Below are 24455 nucleotides of genomic sequence, written 5' to 3'. Positions count from 1 at the left end.
GTGCAGAAAGAGGTCACTAAGTTACTAGAGGCTGGGATTATTTATCCTATTTCTGATAGCCCCTGGGTGAGCCCTGTCCACGTTGTCCCTAAGAAGGGAGGCATGACAGTGGTTCATAATGAAAAGAATGAACTAGTTCCTACAAGAACAGTTACAGGGTGGCGCATGTGTATTGACTACAGAAGGCTCAATACAGTCACCAGAAAGGATCATTTTCCTTTACCATTCATAGACCAGATGCTAGAGAGACTAGCAGGTCATGAATACTACTGCTTTTTGGACGGCTACTCAGGTTACAACCAAATTGCAGTAGATCCTCAGGACCAAGACAAAACAGGATTTACATGTCCTTCTGGAGTATTTGCCTACAGAAGGATGCCTTTTGGTCTGTGCAATGCACCTGCAACCTTTCAGAGGTGCATGCTCTCTATCTTCTCAGATATGGTAGAGAAATTTCTGGAAGTCTTCATGGATGACTTTTCAGTATTTGGAGACTCATTCAGCTCCTGCCTTAACCATCTAGCACTTGTTCTGAAAAGATGCCAAGAGACCAACCTAGTTTTAAACTGGGAAAAATGTCACTTTATGGTGACTGAAGGAATTGTCCTTGGGCATAAAATTTCAAACAAAGGAATAGAGGTGGATCAAGCTAAAGTTGAAGTAATTGAAAAATTACCACCACCTACCGATGTTAAGGCAATCAGAAGCTTTCTGGCGTATGCAGGATTCTACAGAAGGTTTATAAAGGATTTTTCAAAAATTGCCAAACCTCTGAGTAATCTACTAGCTGCTGACACTCCATTTATTTTTGATAATGAGTGTCTGCAGGCGTTTAAAACTTTGAAAACTAAGCTGGTCACAGCACCAGTCATCTCTGCACCAGACTGGACATTACCATTTGAACTAATGTGTGATGCTAGTGACCATGCCATTGGTGCAGTACTGGGACAAAGGCATGGTAAGCTTCTGCACGTTATTTATTATGGCAGCCGTATTCTAAATGATGCACAAAAGAACTACACAACCACAGAAAAGGAGTTACTTGCAGTGATTTATGCCATTGACAAGTTCAGATCTTATTTAGTAGGATCAAAAGTGATTGTGTACACTGACTATGCTGCTCTTAAATATCTACTCACAAAGCAGGATTCAAAACCTAGGCTCATAAGATGGGTGTTGCTTCTGCAAGAGTTTGATATAGAAATAAGAGACAGAAAAGGGACAGAGAATCAAGTGGCTGATCACCTGTCCCGGATAGAACCAGTAGCAGGAGCATCCCTCCCTCCTACTGAGATCTCTGAAACCATTCCGGATGAGCAATTGTTTGCTATTCAGGAAGCTCCGTGGCTTGCAGACAGTGCAAACTATAAGACTCAAGGTTCTCCTTCTGTAACCATGGAGAGGAAGCATGAAGAGCTTCTCTCAAAACAGAGTCAAACAGAGCCCCCACAGTCAAACTCTAAGTTTGGTGTTGGGAGGCCACCACCAACTTCTAAGTTTGGTGTTGAACCCCCACATTCAAACTCTAAGTTTGGTGTTGGGAGGTTCCAACATTGCTCTGAACATCTGTGAGGCTCCATGAGAGCCCACTGTCAAGCTACTGACATTAAAGAAGCGCTTGTTGGGAGGCAACGCAATGTTATATTTATTATTTTCCTTTGTTATTTTATGTTTTCTATAGGTTGATGATCATGGGAAGTCACAGATTCAATTGAAAAAGCAGAAACAGAATGAAAAACAGAAAGAAAAATAGCACACCCTGGAGGAAAACTTTGCTGGCGTTTAAACGCCAGTAAGGGCAGCAAATGGGCGTTTAACGCCCAGTCTGGCACCATTCTGGGCGTTTAACGCCAGAAAGGGGCATCAGACTGGCGTTAAATGCCAAAAATGGGCAACAGCCCGGCGTTTAACACCAGGATTGGCAGAAGGAGCATTTTTGCTCGCCACTTGGTGCAGGGATGAATTATCCTTGACACCTCAGGATCTGTGGACCCCACAGGATCCCCACCTACCCCACCACTCTCCCTCTTCGTTCTTCTTTTGCTCGAGGACGAGCAAACCTTCTAAGTTTGGTGTGGTAAAAGCGTTGCTTTTTGTTTCTCCATAACCATTTATGGCACCTAAGGCCGGAGAAACCTCTAGAAAGAGGAAAGGGAAGGTAAAAGCTTCCACCTCCAAGCCATGGGAGATGGAGAGATTCATCTCAAGGGATGCACTTTCCTCCACAAAACTATTGGGAGCAAATTAACACCTCCCTAGGAAGAATTGAGTTCCAACATGGGACAACTAAGGGTGGAGCACCAAGAACATTCCATCCTCCTCCATGAAATTAAAGAAGATCATAGAATCATGAGAGAGGAGCAACAAAGGCAAGGAAGAGACATTGAGGAGCTCAAGCACTCCATAAGATCTTCAAGAGGAAGAACAAGCCGCCATCACTAAGGTGGACCCGTTCTTTAATCTCCTTGTTCTTTATTTTCCTGTTTTTCGAATTTTCATGCTTATGTTTATCCATGTTTGTGTCTTATGATCATTAGTGTCTTAGTGTCTATGCCTTAAAGTTATGAATGTCCTATGAATCCATCACCTTTCTTAAATAAATGAAAAATGTTCTTAATTGAAAAAGGGAAGAATTGCATGAATTTCAGATTTTATAACAGATTAATTATTTTGATGTGGTGGCAATACTTTTGTTTTCTGAATGTATGCTTGAACAGTGCATATGTCTTTTGAATTTGTGGTTCATGAATGTTAAAGTTGTTGGCTCTTGAAAGAATTATGAAAAAGGAGACATGTTACTGAGGATCTGAAAAATCATAAAAATAATTCTTGAAGCAAGAAAAAGCAGTGAATACAAAAAAAAAAGAAAAAAAAAACGAAAAAAAGGGAGAAAAAGAAAAAGAAAGAAATAAAGCTGTGATCCGAGGCAAAAAGAGTGTGCTTAAGAACCTTGGACACCTCTAATTGGGGACTCTAGCAAAGCTGAGTCACAATCTGAAAAGGTTCACCCAATTATGTGTCTGTGGCATGTATGTATCCGGTGGTAATATTGGAAGACAGAGTGCTTTGGGCCACGACCAAGACTCATAAAGTAGCTGTGTTCAAGAATCATCATACTTAACTAGGAGAATCAATAACACTATCTGGATTCTGAGTTCCTATAGAAGCCAATCATTCTGAATTTCAAAGGATAGAGTGAGATGCCAAAACTGCTCAGAGGCAAAGAGCTAAAAGCCCCTCTCATCTAACTAATACTGATCTTCATAGATGTTTTTGGAATTCATTGCATATTCCCTTCTTTTTATCTTACTTGATTTTCAGTTGCTTGGGGACAAGCAACAATTTAAGTTTGGTGTTGTGATGAGCGGATAATTTGTACGCTTTTTGGCATTGTTTTTAGTATGCTTTTAGTATATTTTAGTTAGTTTTTAGTATATTTTTATTAGTTTTTAGTTAAAATTCACTTTTCTGGACTTTACTATGAGTTTGTGTGTTTTTCTGTGATTTCAGGTATTTTCTAGCTGAAATTGAGGGACCTGAGCAAAAATCTGATTCAGAGACTGAAAAGGACTGCAGATGCTGTTGGATTCTGACCTCCCTGCACTCGAAGTGGATTTTCTGGAGCTACAGAAGCCCACTTGGCGCGCTCTCAACGGCGTTGGAAAGTAGACATCCTGGGCTTTCCATCAATGTATAATAGTCCATACTTTGCCCGAGATTTGATGGCCCAAATCGGCGTTGCAAATCAGCTTCAGAATTCCTAGCGTTTAACACTGGAACTGGCATAAAAGTTGGAGTTAAACGCCCAAACTGGCACAAAAGCTGGCGTTTAACTCCAAGAAGAGTCTCTACACGAAAATACTTCAATGCTCAGCCCAAGCACACACCAAGTGGGCCCGGAAGTGGATTTTTCTGTCATTTACTCATTTCTGTAAACCCTAGGTTACTAGTTCACTATTAATAAGATCTTTTGACATTGTATCTGTACCTCATGATACTTTACACGTTTCTCATTGTATCTTCTACAGCATGAGTCTCTAAACCCCATGGTTGGGGGTGAGGAGCTCTGTTGTGTCTTGATGGATTAATGCAATTACTACTGTTTTTCATTCAATCATGCTTGCTTCCGTTCTAAGATATCACTTGTTCTTAAACCTGATGAATGTGATGATCCGTGACACTCATCATCATTCTCAACTATGAACGTGTGCCTGACAACCACCTCCGTTCTACCTTAGATTGGGTGGATATCTCTTAGATTCCTTAATCAGAATCTTCGTGGTATAAGCTAGAATTGATGGCGGCATTCAAGAGAATCCGGAAGGTCTAAACCTTGTCTGTGGTATTCTGAGTAGGATTCAATGATTGAATGACTGTGACGAGCTTCAAACTCGCGATTGTGGGGCGTTAGTGACAGACGCAAAAGAATCACTGGATTCTATTCCGACATGATCGAGAACCGACAGCTGAATAGTCGTGCCGTGATAGGGTGCGTTGAACATTTTCACTGAGAGGATGGGAGGTAGCCATTGACAACGGTGAAACCCTACATACAGCTTGCCATGGAAGGAGCCTTGCGTGCTTGAAGAAGAAGACAGTAGGAAAGTAGAAGTTCAGAAGACAGAGCATCTCCAAAACCTCAACCTATTCTCCATTACTGCAAAGCAAGTACTTATTTCATGTTCTCTTGCTTTTCACAATCAATCCTGATAATTTCTGATATTCTGACTAATAGTTACAAGATAACCATAGCTTGCTTCAAGCCGACAATCTCACGTAAGGTATTACTTGGATGACCCAGTGCACTTGCTGGTTAGTTGTGCGGGATTGCAAAAGTGTGATTGCAATTTCGTGCACCAACCATCAAGCTCACTACCAAGTGACACCATTCCTAATCCAAAAGAGGAGTGCAAGGTAATACAGCTAAGGAGTGGAAAGATCCGGGTGAAGAATGAAGAAGCAACTAAGAAGCCAAAGGAAAGTGACAAGAAACAAGCTGAAGAAGAGGCATCCAATGATAAAGAGGTAACAGCAAGCAAGCAGACCTCAGAGGAGCTCAAAGAAAAGGAAGATTAGCCACAAAAATCAAGGAAAGAGAAGGAAGCAATGAGAGAGCCAACCAAGGAACAAAGGTAGGAAGTGAACTCCACACCTCCATTGCCATATCCTCAAAGGTTCAGCAAAGAGACTAAGGACCATCACTTCCCTAAATTTCTTGAAGTCTTCAAGAAATTGGAGATAAACATTCCACTGGCTGAAGCATTGGAACAGATGCCCTTGTATGCAAAGTTCTTGAAAGAGCTCATCAACAAGAAGAGAAGTTGGCAAGAAAAGGAGACTATACTTCTCACTGAAGAATGTAGTGCTGTGATTCAAGGAGGTATCCCACCAAAGCTCAAAGATCCAGGGAGCTTTGTAGTTTCATGCACTATAGGCAAAATGACCTTAGACAAAGCTTTTTGTGACCTCGGTGCAAGCATAAACTTGATGCCTTTGTCTCTAATGAGGAAACTTAACATTTCTGAGCTAAAGTCCACAAGAATAGTTCTCCGAATGGCTGACAAATCCACTAAGCAAGCACTGGGAGTTGTAGAGAATGTGTTGGTAAAAGTGGGAAAATTCTTTCTACCTGCTGACTTTGTTATCTCAGATATAGAAGATGACCCTGACACTCCCATCATCATGGGGAGGCCATTCCTAGCTACGGGCAGAGCATTGATAGATGTGGAAAAAGGGGAATTGTTGCTGAGAGTGCATGATGAGCATCTAGTATTCCATGTTTTAAAACCTTGCATGAACCCATTCAAGAAGAAGATTTTATGAAGGATAAGGCCAGAGATCAAAGTTTGAAGGAGGCAGTCAATGAGTTAACTCCAAAACTTTTAAATCCATGCTTGAAAGCAGTAGAAATGGTGCAACAAACCAAAGAAGTCAAGGAGGAACTAGATCCAAAACCCCCAGATGAGAAATTCAGCATCCCAGATAAAGAACCACCAAGGCAGGGAGTATCTCTTAAGAAAGAAAAGAAGAAGAGGCCAAGAAGGTGGAGAAATAAGAAGATCCCTACTGAAGGCTTTTCACCAGGGGATAAAGTGGTGTTAAACACCCAACCAATGAAGGTGTCTCCACAATTATCTGAATACTACACTATGAACCGGGTCCTTTTACTTGAACACCTAGAGATCATCAAAGAGGAGACTAGAAGGAAGTTCACAATAAGAGGTGAAAAGCTGAGGCGCTATGATTTTCAGCCTCCATGATCAAAGAATGGAGGATGTCAAGCTAATGACAATAAAGAAGCGCTTGTTGGGAGGCAACCCAACCTGAGGTAGTTTCCTTTTTCTAGCTTATTTCAATAAGAAGGTTGAATAATTGGTCTGTAATGCAAGGAGCTAAGTTTGGTGTTTCACACCGAAACAAGTTAAGGGAGAATGAATGGTTTTAAGTTTGGTGTTCCACCATAATTTAACTAAAAGCACATTCTCATCTTATGCAGAATGCTGGCTCCAAGCAACTAGACAATTCATTCAACCATCTAGTTATTTTCTAGTTTTTAGTTCCATTACTTTTAGCAAGATCAAGAAAATCCATAACTGGTTGAGTTTATGCATGAAAAATAGTGGCAAGGAACTAAGTTTGGTATTCACTCACCAAAGTAAGTTCGAGAAGCCATAATCATTTTTAGACTAACCAGTTACATAAAGGCTTGAGAAGCAAGAAACCTTTGAGAATTATGCAGGACATTAGTCAACCATTGAAGATATTGTGCATCTTAACTCAAAAAGAACACAACAGAAGGAAGAACCAAAGGGTTGCAATTTCAAAGGTTGTATCTAAACTTAATCCTTGCTGTTGTGAATTGTTTTGATTTGGGAATCTTGTACGTCTTGCTGAAGTGTCCATTTGTTTGAAAGTGAAATAAATTGCTAAGTATAATAATCTGCATAATTTTTGTCATCCTTCATTGAGTTTAAATTTTGTTTTGTTTCCCATATGCCTACATAAAAGAGCTATGTTTGAATTAGAAAGCGAATATCCAATGTTGCATAAGTTAGAATGGAAGTTAGTGGTGGTATATGTGTTTGATTAAATGTAAGACTCATGAAATAATTGCTGCATAATATCATTTGCATAAAAGTGTGAACTAGCCTGCTGTCATAAAGGTTTTTATCAGTAAAAATCCCTTGAGAACAAAATAACACAGAAAGAAAAGGAAGAAGAAAAAGCCAATGTGGCAAGAAAAACAAAGAATAAGGCTAGGCACCAATAGCTTGGACCCTAGGACACATGCCTGTGGTGTTCTTGTACTAGGATATGCTTGGATAAGTAAATTCTAAGGGGTATTTCAAAACCTGGACACTTAGATCAACTGATTTGGGATGGCCAATTGAAAGTCCATAATAAATAGCAACCTAGTTACAAAGCATTTAGTTATCCAAAGAGATGCTGGGCATCAATGATCCTAGGAGGAAAAAGGTGAGCCATGTGTCTGTGGTGAAGAAATGTTGGGCAAAAATAAAGCCAAAGGCTGCTGCAACATTTGACACCAAGCCTTCAAAGAATAATAAGCTTGTTAAGCAAAATAAGAAAAGAAAAGTTAGCAAGGGAGCAAGTAAAAAGGAAACCTTACAACAGCAAGTTTAGTAAGCCTTTGAGGAAAAGTGTATATTATGTAACAGCAAACAATAAGTGAGCTTTCATTGTCTGCATAAAAACTCCATAAACCAAGTTCAACTATATGCCTAATAAGGATATGCATGCTTCTCTTGTTCACTTCATTTCCTCTTATTTTTTTACGCTTGCTTGGGGACAAGCAATATTTAAGTTTGGTGTTGTGATGACACGTCATCTTATACCCATTTTTCTTAGCTAATTTCACTTGTTTCACTAGTTTTTATGCACTTTCTTGCATTATAAGTAAGTAATTTGGAATGGAAATGCATGACTTCTTTGAATCAAACAACCACCACTTAATTGATGCTAAATCATGAGGTTTGGGCTAAAATTAATTGGTTTTTAATGATTTATAAACCTTGTGAATTTGGTGATACTTTGATTGGTTGTTTTGATTAATTATAGGTGAAGAAAAGAAGAAAACAAGAAAGCGTGGCTTAAGAAGTGTGGCTCAAGGAAAGGAAAAGTGTGGCAAAGAACATGAGGAAGTGTGGCACGTAAAAGGAGGGAAGCCACAATGCTCTCCCCAAGAGCTCAGTGCTCTCCAAAGGAGCACAACAATGAACCAAGGAAGCAATGTCTCAATGATCTGCTCACCTTGTGAGCTGAGCACAATTTGAAGCCAAGAAACAAGGAAATGAAAAACAATGCTCAGCTCACTAAGGGAGAAATATCGGGCATTCATACAAATAAATTCAAGGAAATTGTTTGCCAAGTGCCTCCTCCAAGATTTGAACCCATGACAAAAAGGGGGGGTGAGGGAGCACTAATCACAAGGAAAATAAGCCAAGAATTGGCCAAATGCCACCACCAGGATTCGAACTCAGCACCTAGAGGAAATAAGGATCAAAGGCGCTACATGGAACCCAAGGAAATGGCACAGCGCATGCTTCCCTCAAGTTTCGAACCAAGGACCTCCTTTGGAAGCTCCAATGCTCAGCTCACTTGGAGAGCTGAGCGCTACTCATGGTGCACCACACACAAGCGTGACATGGGCCAGGGAAATGGAGCGCGCATCATGACAAGGCAAGGAGTACAAGGCGCGCACAAGACATGCACCAAGGCACCAATGCTCAGCTCACAAGGTGAGCTGAGCATTCCCCTGATGCCTTCCCCAGCATAGCACGCTACGCAAGGATCCCCACACAAAGCCTCAATGCTCAGCTCCCCACTTGAGCTGAGCATCCTCCTGGAAGCAAATTCTCCATGGGCTGAAAATTGAATTAAAAATCCAATTAAATTCAAATCTTCACCAAATTAAAAGCCCATCCGAATTCCAAAATCCAAGAATAGAAAGTGTATAAATAAGAGCTAGTTTGATGTAATTAGGACCTTTAGAATCACTTTTGAATTTTCCTTTTACTTCCATTTTTGAACTTTTACTTTGGAATTTAGTTCTTAGAGAATTGGGGAGGAGAATTGATCTCTCTTCTTCCTTGTTCTTGCTTGAGCACTCTTTACTTTTGATTTTGGATCTTGGGTGAAGAATTGAAGAACTTCTGTTTCAATCTCACCTTGAGATCCCTTGCTTTAATTTTCTGCATAATTGAATTTAAATTTCTATTCACTGTTTCATCTTCTACTCTTTCTGTAATTTGCTTTCCTTTATTTCTTTTGCAATTGTTCTTGTTGGATCAAGGAAGGATTTGAGATCTAGACTTGCTATCTAGTCTCCTCCACTCCTGAGATCTTCAACCTCTTTTAAATTGCTGCAAATTAAGCATCGCTCACTTTTTGTTTTTAATTCTTCAAAGCATTTCACTCTTCTGTTTGAGATCCACTTCAATTCAATTCATCTTTTGCTTTTCTACTTGTTGCAATTTACTTCTGCTTGTTTAAATTCTGCAATCCCAATTCCCAATTCCTTTTATGATTCAAGCCATTTATATTTCTTGCAATCTAAGTTTCTGCACTTTATATTACTTGCACTTTAAGATTCAACCTCTTTACTTTCTTTGCTCTTTAATTTACTGCAATTTTTCCCTCTCCCTTTACATTTCATGCAATTTAGTTTCTGCCAATTACAAACAACTCAACCACTACTTGATTCGCTTGACTAAATCTCATCCGACAAGACCAACAAGTCAGACACGACAGTGCCGACCACCACCCTAGATCTCATCTGAAATCGACCTATAGTTTCAGGTAACCTTCGGAACACCACGCATTGGCATAAAACTCTTGTACCATTAAGATTCCAACATTCGGGATAGGGTTGGTTAGAATTTCCCAACCTCTTATCCGAATTTCTTGTTGGATCTCTAGGTACTCATTATTTTTTTAGCCTAAAGGGGACTTCAAGAATCACCCTCTTTTTGCCACTACCTCATAGAAGTGGTTTTAATAGACCTTCATAAGGAATCTCTCCCTTTCCCAAGGTTTGGAAGCAGAAGCTATGGCTTTTTCTTTCCTCTTTCTAGAGGATTCTCTGACTTTGGGTGCCATAAGTGTGAATGGAAAGCAAAAATGCAAGGCTTTTCCAACACCAAACATAAGACCTTTGCTCGTCCTCGAGAAATATGAACAAAAGGAAAGAATAGAGTCGAAGAAGAAGAGAATAGTGGAGATTCTGTGAGATCCATTGATCCTGAAAGGCTAGGGAATTCGAATTCCCTGCCCCATTGTTGGCGTTGAACGCCCAGCCTCTACTCCCTGGTTGGCGTTCAACGCCAGCTTCTTGCTCCTTTGTGGGCGTTGAACGCCCAACCTATGCTCCCTGGCTAGCATTCAATGCCAGCTTCCTACTCTATCTAGGGCATTGAACGCCCTCTAGGGACCCTTCCTTCGGCATTCAACACCAACTTCTTCACCTATTTAGGGCGTTGATCGCCCCACTGGCCTCCTTGTCTGGTGTTCAACACCAGCAAGGGATGTACTCCTGGGTGTTCTGCTTCCATATCTGAACGTCTCTGTCTCTATTCTAACTTTTGCACATGATCACAAACTCTAAAAAGAAACAATTATGAAAATAAACTAATATTAGATAAATAAACTTAAGGAAAAATAGGAAGACTCTATTTATGGTTGGATTGCCTACCAACAAGCACTTCTTTGACGTCACTAGCTTGACGGTTAGCTCCCTTATGGAGATGGATAAGGGCTCAGAATGTCACCCCTTACAGTGAACTTTTTCCCTGTGCTCTCATGGATGAGCTCCACATGTTTCAGAGACAGGACCTTGTTCACAATGTACAGAATCACTGAGCTGTCTGTAAAGACAACTCTCATGCCAGGTGAGAGGCCTTCAGTGGGGATTTTCTTATCCCTCTAGCCCTTAGTTACCTTCTTCTTAGTACCCTTATCCTCAGTACTTGTGGATGGTTTCACAACACCAAACTTAGATTTGGTGTCTAAGGGCTCTATATAGCTCTGCACTGAGAGAGAGGATTGGAACACTAAGTGTTGCACAGTTGTCTCTCCCTTAGTTAAGGATTTAGGATTGGGCATTTTGAATAAGTTGTGATCCTTCCATAATTGTAGGACTAGCTCTCCCTTTGCCACATCAATTATGGCGTTGCTGTAGCCAGGAAAGGTCTTCCAAGGATGATGGATTCATCCTCATCCTCTCCAGTATCTAAGTTTATAAAATCTGCAAGGATCTAAAGGTCTTCAACCTTCACTAATACATCCTCTACCAAGCCATATGCCCCTTTCAGTGACTTATCTGCCATCTCTAATGAGATCTTGGCAGCTTGAAGGCAAGGAGAGGCATGAGGTTTATGCTTGACCCTAGGTCGCATAAAGCCTTCTAAAAAATAATTGTTCCTATGGTGCAAGGAATGCCCAGCTTCTCATTGGTTTCCTTCAGTTCTCCAACAAGGGAGTCCTTAGTGGGCATTGAATGCCCAGCTTCTCCTATTGTGGCGTTCAATGCCAGGAGTTGTCCCATTTTGGGCATTGAACGCCCAGTTTCTACTCCATTACTGGCGTTCAACGCCTCCAACTGCTCCTCTATAGGCATTAAACGCCTAGCTTCTCCCTTACTGGTGTTCAACGCTAGCTTCTCCTCTTCAGTTTTGGCCTCAACTTCTATAGTGATGGCCTTGCACTCTTCTCTTGGGTTTACTTAAGTATTACTGGGAAGAGTTTTAGGAGGAATCTTGGGGATTCTTGACGTTAGGATTTTTGCTAGTAAAGAATTTTATAAAGTCACGTTGTAAGTATGGATTCTAAACCAACAGAAATCCCTTCGTACAAACGTTTTGGTTGTCACAAGTAACAAATCCTTTTTAAAATTGATAACCGAGTATTCAAACCTCGGGTCGTCTTCTCAAGGAATTGCAGGGAGGTATGTTCTTATTATTGGTTATGGGTTTTGTAAATTGGGGTTTTGAAAGTGAGGAACAAGTAAATTAAATGACAAATAAAATAAATAATTAACTATAAAATAAACTCTTGGCAAGATATGAAAATTCGGAATTTCTATCCTAGTTACTCCTATGAGAATGGAAGTTAATCCCACTTAGTTAACCTTTGCGTAAGCAAGGGAAAGTCAAGTGAACGAATTGGTTAGATTTTCCAAGTCCTAGCCAACTCCTAAGGAAAGACTAGAGTTAGTGGAATTCCAGTTAATTAGCCGACATAACAATCAATCATGAATTGTGGATAACTCAAGAGCTTCCAGTTAATCAATTAAAGCCAATAATATAAAAAGCTAAATAAGAATCATAAATATCTGGAATACCTCAAATAACATTCATTCAAAGTAGTCAAATCTAACATGGAAAATATTCATAAGCCAATTGGGCAACATATATCAAACATAAATAAAAGCATTAAAGTATCTCAAAGTAGAAGAGAGGTCAAAATAAAGGAATATTGAACTTGGAGCTCAGAAGAGATTGTAAGTTGAAATAATAATAAATCCTAAATCCTTTAAGAGGAATCCTAATCCTAAATCCTAAGAGAGAGGAGAGAGCCTCTCTCTCTAAAAACTACATCTAAAACTAAAAATTATGAATTATGAAAAGCATCTTGAATCTCTGCATGTTCCTTGACTTTAATCTGTGTTTCTGGGCCAAAAACTGGGTTGAAATGCGGCCCAGAATCTCTGCCAGTGACTTTTGTAATTCTGCAGATCGTGCACGTCACGTGTCCGCGTCGTCCATGCGTTCGCGTCACTTACCATTTCTCGTACCACACGTGCGCGTCGTCCATGTTTTTGCGTCGTTCGTGCAGCTTCCAATCCATGTGGTCGCGTCAAGCACGCGAACGCGTCAGGCACGCGAATGAGTCACTCTGATTTCTTCCATTTCACGCGGTCGCGTGAGCCATGCGACCGCGTGACTTCTCGCTGGTCATCTCCTCAATTCCTTGTATTCCTTCCATTTTTGCATGCTTCCTCTTCATTCTCTAAGCCATTCCTGCCCTATGAAGCCTGAAACACTTAACGCATAGATCAAGGCATCGAATGGTAATAAGAGAGGATTAAGATTAGCTAAATTAAGACCAAAGAAGTATGTTTTCAATCATAAATCTAAACTAGGAAGGAATTGTAAAATCATGCAAATCATATGAATAAGTGGGTTAAAAGCTTGATAAAACTACTCAGTTAAAAGTATGTTTTCGCGTGAATGGCCATTATAGGAATCTGACGCGGACGCGTCAGCCATGCGTCCGCGTGGTAAGGCATATGCTTCTAGCACGAGTCCAGCCACGATCGAGCTCAACTTTCAGCCATACACCCTTTCTACGTCGATTTACAGGGCACGCATTCGCGTGAGTGACGCGGACGTGTGGGAGGCATTTTTCCCACATGACGCGGACGCGTTAGCGACGCGGTCGCGTGGATCAATTTGTGGCAAAGGCACGCCTCCAGCCATGCTCTCGCGTGACTCTCTGTTCACTGTCGCGTCACGTGCGATTTTTTTTATAATGCAGTATGCATAATGCAATGCTTAATATGAATGCTATGCAAGTATGCATGATTCCAGGTTCAATTAAAACTCAAAATCAAACAAAACAGACTAGAATTAAAACTGAAAAGGGAACGATCATACCATGGTGGGTTGTCTCCCACCTAGCACTTTTTGTTAAAGTCCTTAAGTTGGACATTTGATAAGTTTCCTGTTATGGTGGCTTGTGCTTGAATTCGTCCAGAAATCTCCACCAGTGTTTGGAATGCCAGCATCCTCCGGGGTCCCAAACTAGGCATGTAAAGCTTCTGAGTAGCTTCAAATATATTCTCAGGCTCTCGGGGTGACAATTGTCGGAATAGATTTCAGGATCCCAAATTCTACTTTTACACCCGTTTTTGTCTTGATCTGCATCTTTCCAGCTGGGTGATGAGTGATCTGAATCCTCACTGCAGTGACCAAACAGCCTTCGAGTTCCTTCCAATTGAGCTTGACACCAATTCTTGCACCTCAAATTGAAGTGTGAAACCTTATTGAGTCTTGTGCACCAGCTCTGAGTGCGGGTCATTTTCTGTTTGCTTTTAAAGCTGCAAAGAGCTCTAAGTTGGCCATCTGTCTCAAGTAAACCATATTCAAGTGGAAAAATAGAAGTGAAAGTCAAGGATTTTACCCACTTGAAATCTATGTTAGGCGGTAATGGCCTTGGGATAGGTGTTTCCAGTGGTTCTGCAAGCTCTACTCCCTTGTGGTCTTCAGTGAATTCCTTCACTTCTGGGCAATCTTCTTCCAATTCAACCATGTCTTGATCAATGTCACCGATATCTTCTTCATCACTTGAGTCATAATTGGAAGGTTGAGAAAAGTCGACCTCTGCATCGTCTTCGTATTCACTTGGGGAAGATTCTTCTGTCTCAAAGAATTCACTTGCGGATGCAAGTGCATTTCTAGGAGAACTTGAGTGGTGACTATCATCATCAAGAAAACTTGAGTCTTGGGTCATTCTGTCCAGTTCCTCATAAGATACCTACCTTGGGGATTGTGCACTATCCTCCTTAGCATTAATTGTAATGTCCTCGACGGAATTCTCCACAATGACAGCTTCCTCTACTTGTTCCAGTACAAAATTATGCTCTTTGCTGTCTACTAGAGTCTCTAGTGTCTTCTTCGTGCTGGTTCTTCATTAGATTCTCCACATGAAGCCATGGGAGTCTGTTGAGTGCCTGAACGTCTAGAAGATAATTGATTTATTTCTTGCTCCAGTTGATGAAGGGTTGCATTAAATTATTTTACTGATTCTTCGAGGCGAACCTATGGTTCTTGGCTTGATGGATATGGACATGGTGCATAGGTGTGTGGTGGTTTTTGGGAATAGTTGGATTGGTGTTGGGGTGGATAAGGGTCATGTGGTAGTGAATGGTAAAAAGAAGCTTGTGAGTGTGGTGGTTCGAAGTTATGTCGAGAGGATGATCTCTGAGCATAGGGTGGGGCTTGTTGGTAGCTACAAGGCAGTCCACCGAATCTATCAGTTGGGAATGCATTGTAAAATGGTCTCTGTCCATGGTATCTAGGAAGATGTTGTTGCCTAAAGGGTGATCCGATCCTCGTGGCTCCATCCATCTTTGATTGCTTAGACCTTGATGCATAGTCCTATTATAGCTTCCATTCCTTGCAACAAAATTAGAACCAAACTCAAAGCGAGAGGGGTGAGAATTCATAATAGCTATCAGAAATAAGAGGGAAGAGAGAAAACAAATAAACAAGTAAAGGAAAAAAAATTTTTTTGAAAAATATTTACAATAACCAATAATAAGGCACACGTTTGCAATTCCCTGGCAACGGTGCCATTTTGACGTTAGGATTTTTGCTAGTAAAGAATTTTATAAAGTCGTGTTGTAAGTATAGATTCTGAACCAATAGAAATCCCTTCGTACAAACATTTTGGTTATCACAAGTAACAAATCCTTTTTAAAATTGATAACGGAGTATTCAAACCTCGGGTCGTCTTCTCAAGGAATTGCAGGGAGGTATGTTCTTATTATTGGTTATGGGTTGTGTAAATTGGGGTTTTGAAAGTGAGGAATAAGTAAATTAAATGACAAATAAAATAAATAATTAACTATAAAATAAACTCTTGGCAAGATATGAAAATTTGGAAGTCCTATCCTAGTTACTCCTATAAGAATGGAAGTTAATCCCACTTAGTTAACCTTTGCGTAAGCAAGGGAAAGTCAAGTGAACCAATTGGTTAGATTTCCCAAGTCCTAGCCAACTCCTAAGGAAAGACTAGAGTTAGTGAAATTCCAATTAATTAGCCGACAAAACAATCAATCATGAATAGTGGATCACTCAAGAGCTTCTAGTTAATCAATTAAAGCCAATAATATAAAAAGCTGAATAAGAATCATAAATATCTGGAATACCTCAAATAACATTCATTCAAAGCAGTCAAATCTAACATGAAAAATATTCATAAGCCAATTGGGCAACATAAATCAAACATAAATAAAAGTATTAAAGTATCTCAAAGTAGAAGAGAGGTCAAAATAAAGGAATATTGAACCTGGAGCTCAGAAGAGATTGTAAGTTGAAATAATAATAAATCCTAAATCCTTTAAGAGGAATCCTAATCCTAAATCCTAAGAGAGAGGAGAGAGCCTCTCTCTCTAAAACTACATCTAAAACTAAAAATTATGAATTATGAAAAGCATCTTGAATCTCTGCATGTTCCTTGACTTTAATCTGTGTTTCTGGACCGAAAACTGGGTTGAAATGTGGCCCAGAATCTCTGCCAGCGACTTTTGTAATTCTGCAGATCGCGTACGTCACGCGTCCGCGTCGTCCACGCGTGCACGTCGTCCACGCTTTCGCGTCGTTCGTGCAGGTTCCAATCCGCGCGGTCGCGTCAGGCACGCGAACGCGTCACTCTGATTTCTTCCATTTTGCGCTGTGACTTCTCGCTGATCATCTTCTCAATTCCTTGTATTCCTTCCATTTTTGCATGCTTCCTTTTCATTCTATAAGCCATTCCTGCCCTATGAAGCCTGAAACACTTAACGCACAGATCAAGGCATCGAATGGTAATACGAGAGGACTAAGATTAGCTAAATTAAGACCAAAGAAGCATGTTTTCAATCATAAAACTAAACTAGGAAGGAATTGTAAAATCATGCAAATCATATGAATAAGTGGGTGAAAAGCTTGATAAAACTACTCAATTAAGTACAATATAAACCATAAAATAGTGGTTTATCAATTCTCTCACTCAGCTGACCAATCTGTACCTTCAAATTCTTGATGGAGTATCTTGTTTCAGTGATGAAACTCTGAGTGGTCTTAGAGAGATTGGAGACTATAGTGGCTAGGTCAGAGAGGCTCTACCTAGGAGTCTCCATTTGTTGCTGAGAAGATGGAAATGGTTTATTATTAAACCTAGTCTGGTTTCTTCCACCTTGATTGTTATTGAAGCCTTGCTTAGGCTTCTGTTCATCCCTCCAAGAAAAGTTGGGATGATTCCTCCATGATGGATTGTAGGTGTTGCCATAAGACTCATTATTGGGATTTCCCAAATAGTTAACCTCATCCATCATGGGTTGATCTGGATCATATGCATCTCCTTCATAGGAGGCTTCTTGAGTGCTGTCAGCTACAGCTTGTGATCCAATCATATGCTGAGAGATCATGTTGACCTGTTGGGTCAAGATCTTGTTCTGAGCCAATATGGCATTCAATGTATCAATCTTCATGACTTTTCTCTTCTGAGTTACTCCAGTGTTCACGGGGTTTCTCTCAGAAGTGTACATAAATTGGTTGTTAGCAACCATGTCAATGAGTTCCTGTGCCTCTTGAGGTGTTTTCTTCAAGTGGAGTGAACCACCAGTAGAGTGGTCCAATGCCATTTTGAACATTTCAGAAAGACCATCATAGAAAATATCTAACTTGGTCCCGTCTGAAATTATGTTAGGAAGGCACTTTCTGATTAATTGCTTGTACCTCTCTCAAGCTTCATATAGGGATTCACCCTCTTTCTGCATGAAGGTATGAACTTCCACCCTGAGCTTGCTCAGCTTCTAAGATGGAAAAAACTTGGTCAAAAATACATTGACCACCTTTTCCTAAGAGTGTAGGCTTTTCTTAGGCTGAGAATCCAGCCATAACCTAGCTCTGTCCCTTACAGCAAAGGGAAAAAGCATAAGCTTGTAGATTTCAGGATCCACTCTATTAGACTTGACAGTATCATAGATCTGCAAGAAATCAGAGATGAATCTGTTGGCGTCTTCCTGTGGAAGTCCATGAAACTAGAAGTTCTATTGAACTAAAGTGACCAGTTGAGGCTTCAGCTCAAAGTTATTTGTACCAATGGCAGGTATAGAGATGCTTCTTCCATAGAAGTCAGAAGTGGGTGTAGTAAAGTCACCTAGGACCTTCCTTGCTTTTCCTCCACCATTAGTATTGGCTGCCATGTCTGTAATTTCAGCTTCTTGTTTGAAAAGCTCTGTGAGGTTTCCTCCGGAGTGCTGTGCTCTTACTTGCTGTAAACACCTCCTTAGAGTCCTCTCAGGTTCAGGGTTAGAATCAAAGAGAGGTTCTTTATCTCTGTTCCTGCTCATAAATAAGAAGGAAGAATGCAAGAGGAAAAGAAGAAAATGATTCTCTATGTCAGAGTATAGAGGTCCTTTGAGAGAATTAGAAGAGAAGAAAAGAAAAGAAAGATATCTTTACATTAAAGGAGTTTTCGAAAATCAATAGAGAGAGAGGGGGAGATATTTTTGAAAAAGGAGAGAGAGAAAGAAGTAGAAAGTTTTTGAAAAAAGAAGAAAGAGAAAGTAGTTAGGAAGTTTTGAAAAAGAAAAAAGAGAAGGGGAATAGAAAGAGAATAAGATAAAACAAGTAACTAACTAACAAGAATTGAGAATAAAAGATTTGAAAAAAAATATTTTTTGAAATTTAATTTTAAAAGAAAGTAAAGATTTGAAATTTAAAAATTTTAAATTTAAAAAGAAGATAAGATAGGAAGGACTTAAAGTAAGAAGATATGATAAAGATTTGAAAAAGATTTGATTTTGAAATTTGAAATTTGAGTTTTAAATTTTGAATTTTGAAATTGGATTTTAAAATTTGAATTTAAATTAAGATAAGATAGGATTTTTAAAATTTAAAGAAGGATAAAAAGAAAAGATTTGAAAAAAGATTTGACAAGATAAGATTTGAAATTCAAAATTCAAACTTTACTAACAAGAAAACACCAAACATAAAATTTTTATATCAAGAAAAGATAATATGGTTCAAATTTTCGAAAATTTGAATTAAATAAAGATAAAATAAGTATTTTTGGATTTTTCAAATTTTTATAGAAAAAGAAATGAAAAACAACTAAAAGACACCAAACTTATAATTTTTAAGATTAAAGACACTAACTTTTCAAAAATTTTAAAGAAAAACACCAAAAGATACCAAGCATAAAATTTTTAAGATCAAAATAAGAAATTAACAAGAACAATTCGAATACCAAGAAAGAAAAGTAAAAACAATTTTCGAAAATTTTTAAAGAAGGATGAACACAAAAGAGACACCAAACTTAGAAACTGACACAAGACTCAAACAAAGAAAAATATTACTAAAGGAAAGAAAAGGTTTTTGAAATTTTTTTTGAAAGAAAACAAAAGGCACAAAAAAAGAGCAAATAAACCTTAAAAAGTACCTAATCTAAACAACAAGATGGTACGGTAGTTTGTCAATCTCAGAACAATCCTCGGTAACGGCGCCAAAAACTTGGTGCGCAAAAATTTAACTCAGCACAACTTAACCAGCAAGTGCACCGGATCATCCAAGTAATACCTCAGGTGAATGAGGGTCGATCCCACGGAGATTGTCGAATTGAGCAAGCAATGGCTATCTTGTAAATCTTAGGCAATTAGAAAAGATGGTTGTTTGTTTGAAAGCATAAATGAAATAATAAGAACAAGATACCAGATTAGTATAAAAGCAATTATGGATAATTAGTTAAGGCTTCAGAGATGCATATTCTTTCCGGATTAATTTTTTTTACTGTCTACTTCAATAAGGAACGATTCATTCAATGGTAGCCGTAATTGACTAACTCATGTAGCATCCTCATCAAGTTAGTCTCTTCTGAACTATAGTATTCCACCATATCCGAGCAACTCATTCAATGCTCTCCAGGCAGGACTCACACGGAACACATGTAGAACAAGGATGATTGTCACGGGTCATCGTTGATTCATAATATGAAGAAAGAAAATGCACAAGAGAATGGAATCAAACGTGTATTGAAATAGATCAGTAATATTATTAATTCATGAGAATCAGCAGAGCTCCTAACCCTAACTTAGGAGGTTTAGTTGCTCATGCTTTTACAGAAACTAGTGTAATATTCGAATAGGGTTCAGAGAGATCTTTAAACATGGGTGATCTCCTCCTTAAATACTAATCTAATGACTATGGATTGCAGAAATAAGATAGACTAGGTTGATAGTGCAAAAATCTACTTCCTGGGCCCACTTGGTAAGTGTTTGTGCTGAGCTTGTGGTGACTCCACGAGTTGGTACTCCCTTTAGGGCTTTGGACGCCCACTTTACTCCCCTTATTGGGCATTGGACGCCAGCTGCTCCCTTTTGTGCATCCAATGCCAGGAATGGGATTGGTAGCTAGCGTTGAACGCTAGTTTTGGACCTTCAATTCCAGAAATTTCGTTGAGAGCGCGCCATTTGGACTTCTGTAGCTCTAGAAATGCTCCTCCAAGTGCATGAAGATCAGAATCTGACAACATTTGAAGTCCTTTCTCTGTCTCTGAATCAGACTTTTCCAAAACTCCTAAATTTCAGTCAGGATTTACCTGAAATCATCATAAAACACAACAACTCAAATTAGAATCCAAAAAAGCGAATTTTGCACGAAAACCTATGAAAACATAGTAAAACTTAAACAAAACGTAACTAAAATGATTTTTTTCTATATTTAATGACTTTTTAAATTGTCATAATCTCTCCAACATCAAAGCTTTTTTATTATAAATAATAATTGTAACACCCTACCACATAGAGCCTTATGCTTAAGTCATAAGACAGAGGTGGTGAGGTATTACGACGTCTAAAAGTAAAATTATATATATAATAACAGTGAGGAAGAGATTTTTAACTAGGAGCCCTTGAAGAAAAGTGTAAATCAAAATCGTTAAATTGAAAAGCGTAACACTCCCGAAAGCGATAATGTAAGTGAAGTAAAGTAAAAGATAAACCAACACACACACACACACACACACACACACACAGATATATATATATATATATATATATATATATATATATATATATATATATATATATATATATATATATATATATATATACTGAAGAGTGCCAAAATACAGATAACAAAGCTCAAGACTTGGTTTGCGAAGGTGACCGGCCTGAGCATATAAGTGTATATATATATATATATATATATATAAGAGAAACCAAAGGGAAGCCCAAAATACAGAGTTATAGGACCTGTTTCTCCAAAATAACCTCTAAGAGAAGTTAATACAGTATATATATAATAAGCATCTATGGAAATACATATATCCAAAATAAAACCCCGAGAGATAAGGATCTTCAATAAATCAGAAGCTTCCAGCATGCCTCAGCGAGGAGCCTCACGTCCTGCATCTGAAAACCACAAAATCCGCATGGATGAGAACCGGAGGTTCTCAGCATGGTACCAATGCCCCAATATCTAACATATAATGTCCTGAAAAAGCCAAAGGCAATCCTAGAACTTCCAACAGATAATTAAAGCTTATAAATATAACTAATCCATGAAAATGTAATAGGCAACTAGCTAAGGGTCTTCAGACTATCTAATTCTCCCCAATCCAACTCCTCCAAACCTCTCAACCACCACCAGAACCAATGGTTTCAAACACATTTATTACATACAAGGAAATCACATGTAGAAGGCATATACAATAGTTAAACAAGTAGCAAGTAGTTATGCAATCAATTTTGCATTCCAAATAAAACACACCAAACAAACATATAGATATACATACTCAACCATAAATCAATATTTATCACAGCCATCCGACATTATAACATAATCCATAACCAGCCATAATTCATTATAAAATATAGCCATTCGGCTCATGGCATACACAACAGTTCCACCATAATCCTTAGCAACTCAATAAATCATCATTAATCATGACTCATCTTTAATTCTTCCCTTGCTTCATCCACAAGTTATCACCTTTCCTAACTTCTTCTCATTACTAGGCATATATTAGGATTTAGGGCTAAAAGAATGAAAATAGAGGCTTAGAGGTTTGAAATTTGGTTTCAAAAACACAAAACTAATATTTGATGAAAATAGGCTCACGCGTACGGGTAGGTCACGCGTACGCGTAAGTGCATGTTTGGATCCTATCGCGTATGCATTGCCCTTCCCGTGTACGCATACGCACCAAACAAAAACGACTGGCCGTGTTTGAGGGAATTCGTGTACATAAAAACCACAGGTCATGCGTACATGGTTCCATTCCCGCGTACACAAACAAGCCAAATAGAAACGCATGTCTGCGTATGGGAATGTATGCGTACGCATATAATGCAGCAGCACCAAAAAGCTGCTAAGTCCAGATTTTTCATTTTGCATACAAAATTTTGATCGAGCATAACTTCCTCATTTTAAAACATTTTTTCTCCGTTCTTCAAATGGCATAAACATCCCTGACCAAATTTTATTTCTAAATAAGTTTGACACAATTCAGAGGTCTGAAAACCAAGTTACATTCCACCAAAGTTGGGCCAAAATCACAATTTTCACAAAAATAACCAAGCCTCGATTTTCAAACATACACTTTCCAAACCCCTTAAAATTCAACTAAAACCTTACAAATTCAGCCTCAACTACATTCCAACTTCCTTATTCAATCTATAACACATCAATTCTCTATTTTTATCAATCTCAATTCAATAATTCAATTTTGATCAACATTGCACATCTCAATTTCCAATCAATGCTCAATTTTATCAACCACTACAAATACATATCAATATCACATACAATTGCATACTTATCAACAAAGGCCTCAACCTTACCAATAATTAGGCATACCAATCCGTATCACTTACAATTTTACATGCTTTCCCAACCGTTAGCATCACTCATAACCATTCAACCATTAATCACATAATAAACTCGATTCATATAATCCAAAAACTACATCAACGATTCAAATCCTATCCTAGGGTCACTAGCCTAAGTTTTCACAATACATTACATTTTAGATACAGGAAACCAAAACCATACCTTAGCCGATTCCCTGCTCAACCCGGAACACTTCCGATTCACTTATCTTCAAGCTTCGAAGGATCCAACACCTCCAAAAATAAATTCCAAGCTTGCAATCTACTTCAAGCTCCCAAAATCTCCATCAAGTTTCCATCCACTTACATATATACATTGCCTAATGCACATAATATACACTCACGCATACAAACTCAATAACTAATCACAACAATTCAAATATTTCACTTAGGGTTTAGAATCTTACCATACCCAAGGATCAAAGGGGCAAGACTAAGCGTTTCTCTCAAGTTAATTGGATCCTAAAACATTAAGGAACTAAAAATCTCAACACTTTCACCCAATAATTTTGAAATCAAGGGCTGGAAAGACAAGCAAGAAAACGTGGCTTACTGACGAACAGATTTCCTATCGGTAAAGAAATTCACAAAAATAATCGCGTTGTAAGTAAAGCTTCTAAACCAACAGAAAATCCTTTCGTATAAATGTTTGGTTGTCACAAGTAACAAACCCAATAAAATTTATAAACCGAAGTATTCAAACCTCGGGTCGTCTTCTCAAGGAATTGTAGGGAAGTGTGTTTTACTATTGGTTATGGAAAACAGTGTTTTTGGGTTTTGAAAAGTTTTGAACAAGAGAAATGCTTTGCAGAAGTTAATAAATTAATAACGAAGAAATCTCTTGGCAAGGTATGAAAACTGGAAATCCTATCCTAGTTATCCTTATCAATAGTGATGAGAATTATACTTTTTCTCTCACTGAGTCAACCTCTAACTATGAAGGTCAGTTAAGTGAATAAATTAATTTAACACCTAAAGTCCTAGTCAACTCCTTAAGGAAAGACTAGAGTTATCGGAATCTAAATTAATCAGCAAGAATAATAATTATCAATCACGATGAGGTTGACAACTCAAGAGTCACCAATTAATCAACCAAAGCCAATAATAAAAAAATCTAAATTCTAAATAGGGAGAAGTAATCATGAGTCTGAAATACCTCAAATTATATTAATTAAAAAAATCATAACATGAATGGTCCATAAGCCAATTTGGCAACATATATAATTAACAAATAAGAGAAGTCAAAATAAAGAAATATTGAACCTGATATGAAGACGAGATAATCCTAAGGTTAAGAGAAACTCTAAGTCATAAATCCTAATTCTAATAGAGAGGAGAGAACCTCTCTCTCTAAAAACTACATCTAAATCCTAAAACTATGTATGTCGTATATTGTATCCATTATATCCCGTCTCTCCCTTTTTGAATGGATAGATTCCTCCATTTATAACCCTTTAATCTGTGTTTTCTGGGCTTGGATCTGGGCCAAAAAGGGCCCAGAAGTCATTGATGCCAGGGTATCTAGGCCAGTTTTACTGACCTTTTCTTTACTGTTTTAGGTTAGTTTCATGCATTTTCTTAGTGAATAAGGCAAGTTTTGGATGAAAATACACTTACACTTTGATTCAAGCAACTATTGTGAATTTTACATGATTTCATGAGGATTTTTGCTAGAATTGAATGATAAATTGATGATGCATAATCTCATGACTTTGGCTAGAGCTTTGATGCACTTTATTGCTTGATTTCAGAATAAAGGAAGTAAGGAAGAACCACGTTA

At 38.5% G+C, this 24455-nt stretch overlaps 1 non-coding gene across 1 annotated transcript; it reads left to right on the top strand.

Annotated features, from left to right (window-relative positions):
• The first annotated feature begins 17478 nt into the window (after positions 1–17478).
• On the top strand, positions 17479–17587 carry LOC130938564 (small nucleolar RNA R71). Its single transcript, XR_009069725.1, has one exon. It is a non-coding gene; the product is annotated as a small nucleolar RNA R71 (small nucleolar RNA).
• The last annotated feature ends 6868 nt before the right edge of the window (positions 17588–24455 follow it).

The sequence above is a fragment of the Arachis stenosperma genome, chromosome 6 (assembly GCF_014773155.1).
Source record: "Arachis stenosperma cultivar V10309 chromosome 6, arast.V10309.gnm1.PFL2, whole genome shotgun sequence".
Taxonomy (NCBI): Eukaryota; Viridiplantae; Streptophyta; class Magnoliopsida; order Fabales; family Fabaceae; genus Arachis; species Arachis stenosperma.
The sequence above is the reverse complement of the archived record's forward strand: the minus strand, read 5'-3'. Positions and strand labels throughout refer to the sequence as shown.